The sequence below is a fragment of the Populus nigra genome, chromosome 12, assembly GCF_951802175.1.
Source record: "Populus nigra chromosome 12, ddPopNigr1.1, whole genome shotgun sequence".
In the NCBI taxonomy this organism is placed as follows: Eukaryota; Viridiplantae; Streptophyta; class Magnoliopsida; order Malpighiales; family Salicaceae; genus Populus; species Populus nigra.
Window position 1 is genome coordinate 10,935,905 of NC_084863.1, and position 14,843 is coordinate 10,950,747.

The window sequence follows — 14,843 nt, forward strand, 5'->3', positions numbered from 1 at the left end:
GATTTTTAACCGATGCTTGCACCTTCAATCCTACCCTTTTCATTGCACTATCCTTTATTATAATGTATTCTTTATTACCTCACTTATTTCTTAGAAACATTTTGTTATTTTCTTCATTATTTTATCCATCAAAACACGTTATCAGTTTCTTAGTCCTTATGAATTCTAAACCAAAATTCATTTTATGGAGGTCATCACTTCCATTATATATCATTATTTATCTATTATTTTTTATCTTGGTTTCCATCACTCATTAAGATCATACCGCTTTCAGGCTTATGTTTACATGAGGGTTTACACATCCGTATATTTAAATTATAAATTTCAAGGGTTTCACATCTAATCTATGGTCCCATTAGGATAAAATTTCTCTAATCCATTAGGATTAAATGTCTCTAATCTATGTTCCAATCAGGATAAAATATCTATGATCGATAGTCCTATCAAGATAAAATATCTTTGTTCCATTAAAAGACGTATAGACTCAGCGCTTCGCTAAACTCAAGGACAATGAGTTTGGCAACTCGACAAACTCACAAGCATCTAAGCTTAGTGCTTAGCTGAGCCTAGAGATAATAGGTTGTGATAACCCAATTTTTGAACAAAATAATAAAAATTAAATATAGTTGACAATGGGGTTAAGACAACACAAAATTTAAAATTTGGGGATGTAATTATAAAATTTGAGAGTTAATTGATCAATTTTGAAAGAATTAAAAGTTAAAGATTTAATTAAGAGTCAAATTGAACAATCCAAAAATTAAGGATTGTTTTGTAAACAATGTTATAATTTAGGGATTTAATTGAAATTAATCCTTAAGGGCAAAATTAAAAGAATTAATTAAGGACCAAATTGAACAATATGAGAATTAAGGACTGTTTTGTAAACAGTGTTATAATTTAGGGATTTAATTGAAATTAATCCAAAGGGGCAAAATTAAAAGGAATTTTTAATTGCTTAGAGGTCCAATTGCCGAATTTCCAAAGTTTAGGGGTCAAAATGAAAATGTCCATTGTTGCTTGAAACGTCGTCGTTGCTGGTGGAACAGTCGTGTTCATCTTCTCCATCTCGATTCAACAGGCTGAAAATCTGCAACGGATTCGATCTAATCGAGGACCACGTCTCTCGCCCACGATCTCGTTCGTGGAAGATAACAGTCCTGCAAAGGCAGGACTGGTTAGAGGCAATCAGCTGGGGAGTCTATAAAAGGGAGAAGAAAACCTAGAACACGGACGGAAAAAAGAAACCCAGAAACCAGAGGAGGAACAGAGGAAAAAAAAAGGCAGAGCAAAAACAGAGCATAAACTCAAAAAAAAAAACATACACCGAGAGAAGGAGAGAGGAAGAGAGTAGTAGAGACAGAGAGGAGAATTATCCCTGCAATTATCTTAGTCCCTGCAGAAAAAAAAAGGGCAACCTGGAATTAGTAAAAAAATTCAGAGAAAACAGACATACCCATTACCTTCTCAGCTTCTTCATCTCAAGAATTGAGAAATCAAAAGAAGGGAAGACAGTGGGCACAACGGGTAGAGAGAGGAAAGCCGTCGAATGAGAGTGGCAGCCACCAGCGTTGCAGCCTTCTTCGTCATCTCCAGAAGCAGGCGAGCTCAATTCTCATTTCATTGTCTGTGTTCAAATAAGCATTTGAACAGTGCGAAGGTAATTTAATTACCTTCACACTATTGATGCACGCGTGAAATTGCTTCACGCGTGCATCAGTCATCTGCCCAGCCGGTCACTGGCTTGAGCTAGTGACCAGGCCGGGCTGGCTGGGCTATGGATTGAGCTGGGTCTAGCAAAAAAAAAATAGAACAGTAAAAAGTTAAAAAATAAAAAAAAATGTGTGTACATGAATGTTGCGATGTCGCGGTCGCACAAATTAATTACCCTAGCTTCAAACACAACACACAAGATAGTATAGAGCAAGCAAGGGGTCGATCCCACGAGAAAGATTCAAGTCAGATTTTTATGCTAGATGATATGCAATTTGGGGGGGGGGGTTGGACATTATCTAGGCTAAAGCAAAAGAAAACAGAAAACTATCAAACTAAATTTAATAAAATCAGAAAATTATCAAGAGAACAAACCTTGGTCACAAGCACACATCCACCTACAGAAATCAGAACTGATCATGGAAACGAAACATCAATTTATATTCTGAATATTTATCTCTTCTTAACATTGATTAGTTAACGGATCCGCCGTATAACTAGCCCTAACCATCAAACAACCACAGTGTCCGCACTAGTAATTTAATTCAATGGCAGCCTTAAGAACTAGATAAGTTGATTAATCAAGAAAACATAACTGTCCGCAGTCTATGTTTGATTTGATTGAATGTTCTCCCTAAGATTAATAACGTAGATCCGCCACAATTATTAAACTCAGTTGCTTCACAAGTTCATATACCACAACTCCGGTTTTGATATCAAACTTAACAATAGATTGTCTACAATAATAACTTAGAGTCCGCTCTAGCAATTAAAATAAACAATCATAGGAAAAATAAGCATAGGAGAACAAACATATTCATCATATAAACTGAAAAGAAAAGGTAAAATAAATCTCACAGTTCTTGAAATCTGAAGGTTTCCGTGTCCTTGCAACCAAGAAAAAGTGTTTAGCCTTGCATGTTTGTTGAACAACTAATCAAAAAGAAGGAAGAATGCATAATTTAGGGTTTCTTAGAGGAAGGGGGCGTTTTTCTCTCCTTGGCTGGCTGCCCCACTTCTCTTCTCTCATTCTTTTTATATCCTAGGAAACCCTAGGTCTCTATTTTACAAAATAGTCCTCCATTAAGTAGACTGTTTACATTTAAGTACTTCAATAACTATTTTCCTAAAAAAGAAGAAATAGCCTATTATGAAATCTTCAAGCTTTGACTTAGAGGAGCTAAATTGCTGAAATAAAAACTTGGATATCGGTTTAGATGCTTCGAAACGTAATTTGGACTCGTTTCTTCACGAAACCTGTTTGCTGGCAGAATTCAGATGTCATCTTTGAAAAATCATATCTCCCTCATATGACATCTTGTTTGGCTGAAATTTTGAGCGTTTATATAAATTTGAGTCATGAATCCAACAAAATTGAGTTTGCATCAATTGGACTTCTGTAGCTCCAGATATTCAAGTTGGAATGGTCGAAGGTCAACACTGGCAGATTGCGAGATTTGACTTTGAAGGCTGCGATTTCCATGCTCTTCCTTATGTTATTTTCTTGCCTTAGATGTCCAGAAAGGTATGGATGTTACCTTTTTAATTCCACTAGAATCGCTTCATTTCAACCTCTAGAGCTCACGCTCTGCACAAAACATCGACTGAAGGTCAAATCTGCCAATTATCTCCAATTTACTCCTTTTTGCATCTCTTCATCCAAAAGTGCCTTCAAAACATAAAACAAAGAATATCAAGGCATTTTATATATAAAACATAGGCAAAACACTAGTTAAATGTGGGTGAAACTATTGAATAATATGGTTGCATCAATGAATAAAAATAATATAAATTTATTGATTTATTCACTAACACCAAGTCAGGAATAAAAATACCGGTTTAAATTTATATTATTCATTGTATTTTATTTTTATTTAGCATAAAAATAAAAAATTGTGCATGCATAAAAATAAATTTATTTTATTTATTTATTCACTAACGCCAGAGTCAGGAATAAAAAATATTGATTAAAATTTATTTTGTTTTTATAGCTATGTAATATTTACCAACACCAGAGTTGGAAGTATCCGTAGTTGAATATTCACTGGCGCCAGAGTCAAGAATATTACACGCAAACCATCATAGCATAAACCAACAAAATGTTAGCAATTTATGATAAAACTAGCAATGCAGTCTGCCTCAGGCATGATGTTTAAGGGGTGATAATATCTTCCCTTTTGCGTAACCAGTCACGTACCATAGAATCTCTGCTAACCAGTCAGGGTTCCTAGTGACCATAATACTAGGTGGCACCTCCTTAAACAAGACAATTCCCCATTAAAGAACAAGATGCCATAAATTCGTTCTTTCCATGAAATTTTATTTTTAAGGTCGCCGCGATGTCGAGTGCGACATAGGTCATAAATTTTTCATGGTCAACCCTTTGGAGAGCAATTTCAAACAAACCAAAAAAAAAAAGCAATAAATGATGATGCATCAATAGCCCTCCAAATCTTTAGATATTATACGTGAAGATTTTCAAAAGTCTCTGCAGGTAGTAGGTGAGAACCTTTTTATCTTTCCCATAAGATATTTATGCATCCCTCCTAGCACCATTGGGATCCTCAAAGTCTAGGTAGATTATTTCTATGGGTAAGAGTTCGCCTTGGGGAATGAAACAATGACTAGCACTCAATGTAGCACTGGTGTAACCTTTTCGAGATATGTGATGACACAAAAAAAATGTTTCATTTGACGGTAGTGATGTAGGGATCTTTTATTTACAACGACTTTTGCTTTTGCTTTTACTTTTACTTCGCCTCTTCAGTAAAAAAAAAAAAGAGAGAGAGAAAAGCTTCTCTTACATAAAAGACCTCAAGTCATGCTTTCTTTGACCCCCAAACAAACCTATATGAATCATTAACCTATATCAATCATTCTCAAAATGTTTAAAAAATATCTTTCTTTTTCAAACAAAATTAATGGAGCCTAGACACACCATACCTAATTCAAGAAAGAAAAGTGCTTTAGCACTTGACAAGGTGTTCACTTTCAGCCAAAACCTGAGAAGAGCAATAGTGGAAATGAGTCCCTCGTATTGGGCCTCAGGGTTTGAGGGGATGCCATATTAGCATTGTTTTCTGGTGGAGAGAAGAGAAGATCCTCTTGTACGAGGGACCCATACAAATAGCCTATTTGACCTCCTAATCTTCAATTAACCACATAGTTGATATTATTATAAACCTAAACAAACTTTATATACATATCAAACGTTGAAAATTAATTATCTAGTTAATTTTCTATATAAACTTGAAACCGTCAGGTAACAAACAGTATGTGCCCAAAAAATTTTGGCAACCTAATTCAACTTCTAAGAATTAATTAACAAACTCAAAATATATGAAATACTAATTGAAACTTAATTTTCTTCTTCTTCGTTTATATATATGCAATGCATTATGCAAATTTCTTTGAACTTTGATATAAACTATCTTGAACCCTATGATAAGTTATCTTCTTCTAACCTATCCAAACAACATGGATACCCTTTACAAATCCAGCCTTATCGATCCTCCCCATGCGTCCCAATACGGACGTCATTAGCCGAAGCAAATTTTATTATTCATTTCCGGGCAATCCTATCACGAATGCTATTAATCAAAGCTAATCATATAATTTATTTCCCTGTAATCCTATCACGGATGCCATTAGCCGAACCTAATCTTGTTAATACGTCAGACTTTATTTACATTGAACATAACATTATTGTAATTGCTTTCATCAGGAAGACTTTAAATTGTATAAGTGAAAAGGGTAGGGAAATCCACGCACCTGCTCTGCCTGTCGTGTGACCTCCTCCAACAGAAGATCTAATCATGGTCGCTCCTCCTGAATCACAAAGAAGTCTTTGGTCATGATTCCTTCAAGCCAAATGTTATAGACTATTCATATTCATTCATTACACATATGATATTTTCTATGCATGTTCATTTCCTTATCATAACATACATACACATATCAAGTATATTTTTAGAGTTAGTATATCAACGTGCAAGTGTCCGCACGACTCAATTTTTATGTCAACCGAATTTCAGCGTCTATTCCCATCTAGACCCCTTTTATATATTTATTTTGTACATATATGGTATTCATATGAAAGTCTACCGAAATTTGAATTGTTACTGTTTAACTATTACTGTCTAAGTCTTGAATCGTTACTGTCTTACGGTAACTATATAAACCTTGAATTGTTACTGTCTAAGTCTTGAACCGTTACTGTCTATACCTTGAACTGTTATAGTCTAAGTGTTGAACCGTTACTGTCTAAATCTTGAACCGTTACTGTCTAATGACTCCATTACATATAAATCTAGGAGGTCTAACAATTCAATTATATTCCTCATCAAGACATCAATTCCTTCTTTAATTTTCATGGTAGTAATATTTCACACAATCTCAAGAATCAACACAAGTGCTCCATGAAATTTAAGAAGTTGTAAAGAGATATTAAAAAATAATTCTACTTACTACATTATTCATCAATTCACTTCTTAAAATATAAAGCATTAACATGGTAGCATAAAACAAGATTGAAATACTCCCTTAAGTTTTCTCTTCTAGGCCGAAACTATTTAATAGATGGAGGGAAGAATTTTATTTTATTTTCTTTCATTCACTAATTAATCATTTCTTCAATAAACCAAATTTTAATGCAACCTCATGCTTATGAATTTATCACTTAACAACATTTATTCACAATTAAATCTCCTAAAATCTCCCATCATTGGTCGGCCACTAGCTCTATTTAATTATCAAATTTTTACTTCAATTACAATAATTTAATCACTTTACTCTAATTTTCATATTATTCCTCATGACAAATTACAATAAATTTTTATTTTCCCCAAATTTATTCAAGAACCCTAACTTTTCAATTTCAAAAATTCAATCAATTAATGACTTTAAGCTATAAAAATTAGATCATGAGTCTTTAGAATGCCTTACGAAGTAAGTAATTAAACTCTAAACACTTCCCAAATCAAGCTTCCAACTCCCCCTCTTCTTTAATCTTGGTTGAATTTCCTCTCTTCTTTTCTACTCACCTTCACTTGATTTTTCTTCCTTCTAATTAACTCTCACTAAGCTTGGTTAATGTTCCCTCAAGATCTTCTCTCAAGATTTTATGTTTCCTTTACAATTCTATCTCTCTCATATGTAAATGGTAGTTTCCCCTTTTTTTTTCTCTTTTTTTTCTTGCCTGAGCGCGCACACATATATATATACTAACTTTTTATCAAATTCCCTCTATATCCCAAATAGTAATTTTCATGTTCCCAAGATAAAATCCCTATATCCCGGTATTTGTCTATACAAAATTTTTACCCGGGTAAATTTGAATTTTATTTAGTTACATATTGATAATTTTATTTCCTGGTAATTCACTCCCAGTAATATTATTTTATTCATATTTTTTATTTTTTTTATTTTTCAAATATTTTTTTATTTTTATTTTTTTGTATTTGGTTCGTTCTAATACTTATTTGATATTTTTATTAAATTTATTCTATAAACACTTAGATAGTTTTTCTTCCTAATTTTCAACCGGGTTTTACATTCACATCCTAATTCCCCCCGTACTCTTTACCATCCGTACCAATGAAACTAAATTATCAGCGAGTGCCATAACTGCATCATCGATCATCACGACTTCCTACCCAGTCGGCATCAGAGAATGCCTAGAGATTAGTGGATGTGGAAGCATAAAAGTGAAGTCCATGTTGGATGGTTTGCTTGAGATATCGAAGTAGATGTTTGACAGACTGCCAATGAAGGTCGGTTGGTTTGTGCATAAACTGTGATAGTTTATTTACACAGAAGGAAATATCTGGGTGTGTGATGCAGACATATTGAAGGGCGCTAACGGCAATTCTGTATAGAGTCGGATCCAAGAGGAGATCACCTTCAAAACTGGAGAGATGAGTAGAGGAAGCCATTGGAGAGCTGATCGGCTTTGCATCTACCATTTTTGTTTGTTTGAGAATGTCCATAATATATCGCTGCTGCGAGAGTATGATTCCCTGATTACATGGCATAACTTGAATACCAAAGAAATAGTTCAGTGACCCTAAGTCTTTGACTGTAAAGTCATTGTGTAATTCTCGGAGTAGTGACTGAATAGCATCATGACTAGAGCATGTGATAATGATGTCATCTATGTAAATTAATACCAACATGAGATAATCACTAGAGTGAGAAATAAACAAGTGTCTGACCGTGAGTTGATGAAACCTAGTTGAATCAACTTGGAGCTTAACCGTGAAAACCAAGCCCGTGGGGCTTGTTTTAAGCCATATAAGGCTTTGTGCAGCTTGCAGACATGAGACTGGTGTTGGGGATGAATGAAGCCAAGCGGTTGTGTCATATAGACAACCTCAGTTAACATTCCATGTAGGAATGCATTTTATATGTCAATCTGATGTATAGGCCAGCCACTACAAAGAGCAAGAGAGAGAACCAGACGTACCATTGTTGGTTTTATCACAGGGCTGTAAGTTTCACCATAGTCTAGTCCAAGTTATTGGTGAAAACCTTTTGCCACAGGTGGTGCTTTGTAGCGATCAATGGAGCCATCTGCCTTTCGTTTTAACTGGAACACCCATTTACAGCCAATGACATTTGATGCTTTTGAAAGGGGGACTAAAGTCCACGTTTGATTCTGCAATAGTGCATCAAACTCAGTATTCATTGCTTTTCTCCAACATGGGTGTTACATGGCAGTGGAGTAACAAGTGGGTTTCATGGCTGGTTGAGTAGATTCAGTAACAAGAGCTCGGGGTAAGGGATAACGGATAGTGCCATTTGCATGAATTTTTGGTTTGGTGATGAGGTTCTTTGTCGTGTGGTCATGGGGTGAGTGGATGAGGAAAGGGCTGTCTGTAAGCTGATGTCTGGGATAGTTGGGTAGGAAGGATCAGGTGGGGAAGGGAGGTTTAAGGAATCTGAAATGGATAATGAGTGATTGAGTAATGGTGTTGTGTCAAGAGTCCGTTGGATGATATTCTCTGTTGATGATGGAATGTCCAAAGAAGATGCTATCGTGGGCTGATAGTCATGAGGAATGAGTAATGGACTTGGATTGTTGAATACCTGCACAGATATGTTAGGGGACAAAGAGGATGTAGGAGAAGCAGACGTGCATGGAAAAGAGTTTTCATTAAATACTACATCCCGGGTAATATAAACTCTATTTGATGGTAAGTGAAAGCATTTATACCCTTTATGAAGGGTACTATACCCTAAAAAAAGACACGGTAGAGACCGTGGTTGGAGTTTATTTTTATTGTAAGGATGTAAATTTGGCCAACATGCACAACCAAAAGTGCGTAAGAAAGAATAATCAGGTTCATGATGAAAGAGAGTGTGAAAAGGTGAATTATTTCGAAGCACAGGGGTGGGCAAGTGATTAATAAGATAGCATGCTGTAGAAAATGCATCTTCCCAAAATTGGAGAGGAACTTTGGCGTGAGAAAGTAAGGCTAGGCCTATTTCGACAATGTGTCGATGTTTTCGTTCAATTTTGCCATTTTGTTGATGTGTGTGTGGGCCAAAGACACGATAGGAGATACCGAGAGATTGAAGGAGTGCGTGAAAGGAACGGTATTCACCACCCCAATCAGATTGGACTGTACGAATTTTTTCCTTGAAAAAGCATTCAACATAATTTTTAAATTTTTGAAAAATTCTAGTGACATCACCCTTACAATAAATGGGATACAACCAAGTGTATCAACTAAAATCATCTAAAAAGGAAACATAATATTTGAAACTAGATTTAGAGCACATGGGAGCAGGACCCCAAACATCGGTATGGATGAGTTCTAAAGGACAAGTAGAGCGAGAGAGTGACGTAGAGAATGGTAATTGTTTGGACTTGGAGCTGAGGCACGCGAAGCATGGATTAGTGATTGTGGAATTGGAAACTGGAAGTTGAAAGGAGGAGAGAATTTTTCTGACTAGCTTGAGGGAAGGGTGGCCAAGCCGTGAGTGCCATTGAGGAAGAGAGACACGCTCACCAATTAAAGCTGAAGGGGATGTTTGATATTTAAAAGATGGAAATTGATAGAGACCATGACTATTCGGGTCGTGAAGCAGCAACTTCTTTGAACGTTGATCCTTTAAAAGAAAATAATTTGGGTGAAATTCAAAGAAGGTGTTAGTATCAGATGTGAATTTATGAACCGATAATAAATTCTTGGAAATTTGAGGAACATGGAGAACATTAAGAAGGTCAAAGTGAAGAGTTGGAGAAAAGAGACGGGTGTGTCCAATATGATGAATGGATAGCCCTTTACCATTGCAAATTCGTATTTGAATAGGGCCATGGAATTCTTCAAACTTAAGGTTAAGGTTTGTCATGTCAGAAGTGACATGATGAGTTGCACCGGAGTTTGGATACCAATTGAGATCAGGATCATGAGAAGGAGCTGAAAGGTAGGCTTGTGGTGGTTGAAGGGAGTCTCTGGAGAAGGACTTGTTGTAGCGGTTGGAACAATCAAGAGCGATGTGTCCCACATGGTTACAGACTTGGCAAATAAGGCGAGGAGAAAAGCCACGACCAGGAAAGAAGTAAGTGTTGTGCCCCCTGCCACGTGATTGTCGGTTGGAATATGGTTGTGAAGGCCCCTTCCTAGAAGGTGGGGCACCAAGGATGGAGTTGTAGCCGCTACGATGAGGTTGGAAAGAATTTCCTCCACGGGCAGCATAGTGAGCCCTAGTGACAGAGAGGTCAATGGATGAGTGATGGTGCTCAAGTCTGAGTTCATGAGAGAGGAGATAGCCATAGATTTCTTCCACAGACAGGGGTTCAACATGAGTTGTAACTGACGTTACGAAAGGATCATAATCGGGTCCTAACCCAGCAAGTAGGAAAGCCACCATTTCAAAATCATTAACAGGCTAACCCACGGTAGCCAAGGAGTCAGTGAGAGACTGGAACCGTTGAAAGTAGTTAGCAATAGAGGAGCTTCCTTTTTTTAAGGTGGCCAATTGATAGTGAACCTACATGGTGCGTGCACGAGATTGGGACGTGAATAGTGTCTCCAATGTTGTCCAGGCAGATCTAGAGGTGGTGTAATGTGTAACATGAGTGAGCATTTTTTCGGTGAGAGTGGAATTTATGGCACCAAGAATGATTTGATCTTGCGTGGTCCAATGTAAGAAGGCAGGGTTTGGAGAAATGATAGTAACACCATCAATGGTGGAAGAAACAGTGGGCGGTGGGGGGGAGTAGTGCCATCTACGTACCTGAAAAGATTTCCACCTCTAAGATGAGGAACAATTTGAGGGAGCCATAAGGGATAGTTGGCCCGAGTGAGTTTAACAGGATTGAAGTTGGTGAAGGTGATCAAAGGAGGGGTTTGAGTGGAGGAGAGGGTTGCTATTACAGACATGGTAAGGGAGAAAGAAGAGAAAGATTTTGATGTAAGTCAGATGGGCTCTGATACCATGTAAAAGCTTATAATATGTTTACTGCAATACCATAACACAGGCGTTGTTGTTATATTTATAGTAGGACATAATTATATACAAACGGGTAAGGGATACACTATGAAGGTTGAGATACACTTAAAGTGATCTTAGCCTGATCCTTATCTCCTTCTGCAGTAGTAGATAAGTTGAGTTTAACTGTATTGTTAGTGGGTTTGACTAGGTCTTTAATAGACTTGTACTGTAGGAGTTATCAAAACTATTAGGGCTAGCGTATTAGGCATCACCCCAAGCACTACTCTCACAATCTAAGCTACATATGCTGGATCTATATGATTAGGGGATTTTATAGATGCTGTCGGTGGTGGTTAGGGTAGATTTTTTTATCCATGATAATCAAAACCGATAGGCTATAATACCTGGCTTGTCTTTTATTAGAACTACCTCGAAGTCCTCAGGACTCCCCCTGTCTAGACCAACGTGATACCAAAGGCATCTGAGAGGCTGAATCCTCTAAAGAGTCCTCCCTGTATCTATCCTTAAAATTGGTATTTTGAATTTGTCCCCTTGCTGGAGAGGGATCGGTCGCTGCACTTTTCCTTCTGCATGCCATCTTGGATCAATTTAACGATTGTTGAATTTCTTTTTCAAATCATGAACCCAAACTAGGATTTTGATACCAATTTCTTAATATTTCATGTACAAATAATATATATATATATATATATATATATATATATATATATATATATATATATATATGTATGTATAGTCTACCAAAAAATTGCCTAAGTTTCCCTTAAAATTTCATTACCAAGTTATCAACTCAACAATTTATTTTTGACAACCTACAAATAAAGACTTCAATATTTCACACCAATCAAAAGCTTTTACTATTGTCACACGTGTGCGGTGTCGCGGTGATCTTCTATTTTGTTTGTTTTTGTAATCGGGAAATATGGGGGACAATGAATTCTTGTCTTTTATTAGTGAATAAAGGTAATGGGAGTCGCCACCTAGTATTTTGGTCACTAGGAACCTTAACTGGTCTTAGAGATCGGGCACAGGGACTGATTGCGTAAAAAGAATGTATTAGCACCTCAAATACGCCCTACCTGTAAACCTCAGTTGAAAATTTGACAGAAGAGCAATCTAGGTGCTTTAAGAATAGATTTAACAAAAGCACCAAATAAGCATTAGTATAAACCAAATACAAAAGAGAAATTTTGGAAATGGAAATTGACTCGATTGATTAGGGAAACCGGCCATGGAAGAACACATGAGGGCATTAAGACTCAAATCAAAACTAACCAAACAAGATCTGTGGTAATTAAAAGGGGGGTATAAATAGTTTAAAGGATTGGAAAAAATGACTTTTCCTTTCCCTTTCACCCTCACAAACCAGCCAGCCTTAACAAGAGAAATCAACCCTCCCTTACAAAACATTCCCAAGCAAATCCCCTTACATGTCACCATTACAAGATAATAGTGTAAGAAAAGAGTGATTGTGAGTAAGGAAAATTATGAACTTGAAGGATTTGGTGGAGATTGGGGCCGGCCAACTCCAGCAGCAACCAAGGAAAGAAAAGCAAAGAGAAGAGAAAAGAAATCATTAAAAAACTTCTTCAAATCCGTGGTAGGTTCGAGTGGTAAGAATAGACCATCACTCTTTCATTGTTAAATTGATTTTGTTAGGTTTCAAAGAAGAAAAACGCCAAATTATAGGATTTAGGGTTCTTGTATATATTAATTGTTAGTAACCAAGAAATGTAATTAGAAGTTTTAAGTGATGAAAGAATAATTTCAGATTGTATAGCAAGAAAAGAAAATGAGTATTCCAAGGAAGATTCCCTAAACTAGGGCCGGCCAAGAGAGGGGTAAATGAGAATAGAGGACTATGTTAAATTTAAACAATTAGTGTTCTAAGATAAATACAGGGGCTGAAACTAAAAATTTAAGATGTTAACAATTGTTCACAAGTGCTTAACTACATGAATCAAATTAAATGTCAACTTGTGGAATGAATGTGTGGTTATTCATGTTGACATACAATCTATGTGAGTAAATGTTAAGAATTACATGAATGAAAGTGGAAGGAACTAAGACCATATGTTACAACTTAAAGGAGAAAACTCGAGCGAGTCTTTCAATCTTGTTTTATACTACTATGTTAATGCTTTATACTTTATGATATGAAATTGATGAATAGTATAGCACGTAGAACTATTTTTGAATATCTCTTTACAACTTCTTAAATTTCATGGAGCACTTTTGTTGATTCTTGAGATTGTGTGAAATATTACTACCATGATAATTGAAGAAGGAATTGATGTCTTGATGAGGAATATACTTGAATTGCTGGTCCATATTAGATTTTATATGTAATGGAGTCATAAGACGTTAAAAATTCCTAAGAGATGTTAAATTAGTGGCTAAAATCCATGAATTCAACGAGACTGTTACAAAAGGTGAGATATGTTAGACATTAATAGTTCAAGGTTTAGACATTATCTGTAAGACAGTGATGGTTCAAGACTTAGACAATAACAGTTAGGCAATAACAATTTAAATTTTAGTAGACTTTCATATGGATACCATATATATACGCTAACAAACCTGATTATATGATTTGTTCAACGTTAAAAGATCTCAACATATGCTCTTAATTTGAGGGTAATTTTTTTTTTGTAAAGAATTCTACCAAAATTTTGACAGAGTTTCGTTTATATTTAGAACATCCCAAGTTATCGACTATTATCAATTTACCAATCAACCCATCATCACAAGGTCCCATAATTCCGGACCTTATTTCAATCATCAATATTCAACACCTCATACAATCCACACAATATATATATATATATATATATATATATATATATATCCTACAAATAAGTTCAATATGAACATAGCCCACAAATCATACTATAAAATTTAGAAGAAAAAGGGATACTAACATGTAAAGAAAGAATTTAAAACATAATAAGTATTCTTAAATATTTCAAAAGGGTTAATTACAGGATTACTAATGTACTATATGCTGAGCTAAGACCTTTATATATACATCAAGGTTTACACAAAAGAATACTGCAAAATCGTGTTAATTCCATTATGCTTAAGTCAAATATTTACATAAGCTTAACAAAGTGAAGTCCTAAACTAATGATCTCCCTAGACATTTGATGGACCTATTACACAAACAACCTAGTAAGCATATCATTATGTTGATAAAAAATATATCTATGATCATGTAATGTATACGAATAAAGTATAAATTAACCAAGAATCAATATCAATTATTTAGAATTCTCCAAAATTAAATTATTCAGATCAATTTAGGGTTTTAACATGGGGGTTTTACACTTCCATATTTTCAATCTAATGACTAAATACACGATTCCCTATTTTTCATATTGATGAACACATAACAACTTGACCCAAATTTTGTCCAACTTACTTCCTTGTTATAAAAATTTCAACACCAATAATTTAAAGATTTAGCCCAAACAACTAATTATATTTAATATGCAAATTTATCACACTTACAAAATTCAATTCTCCATTTCTTGTAGTCACACATATAATAATCAACCCTATCTCATTCACATTCAAAATCAAACATGTAAAACTTCACAACGATATAAATTAACCAAGAATCAAGATCAATTATTCATAATTCTCTAAAATTCTCAAAACTAACAATT